The sequence below is a fragment of the Cicer arietinum genome, chromosome 5 (assembly GCF_000331145.2).
Source record: "Cicer arietinum cultivar CDC Frontier isolate Library 1 chromosome 5, Cicar.CDCFrontier_v2.0, whole genome shotgun sequence".
Classification (NCBI taxonomy): domain Eukaryota; kingdom Viridiplantae; phylum Streptophyta; class Magnoliopsida; order Fabales; family Fabaceae; genus Cicer; species Cicer arietinum.
Genome location: NC_021164.2, coordinates 75,996,943 through 75,997,363, shown reverse-complemented (window position 1 = coordinate 75,997,363; position 421 = coordinate 75,996,943).

The window sequence follows — 421 nt, the reverse complement described above, 5'->3', positions numbered from 1 at the left end:
GCTGACACCGCGAGACAGACGCGGTGGACTGCTGCTACAGCTGAACTGATACTCCAACGGTGAAACAAAAGACACGTCAGCATCACGTGTACGGCACGTGAGTGCTTCGTGGTTTCGCACCATCACGTTGTTGAGTGCCTTCCCTATGTTTTTTCCTCTCTTCATCATTTCTTGCATGTCCTGCACTACTCTGTTACTCTTTGACACACCGTTTTGTATTATGAAACTTATTAAACGCACCGTTTTGTTCACTTTCTCTGTCAACACCGTTTGTTGGTTATCCATGCACGTAATGTCCACAACATTATTTGGGACACACCACTCTGTTTCTATAGGTAGTTTCATGTAGCTACTTATTTGGTATTTAGAGTATAGGTGTTGTTTTAGTATAGTGCAATATTGATGAAGAGTAGTGTTGGTT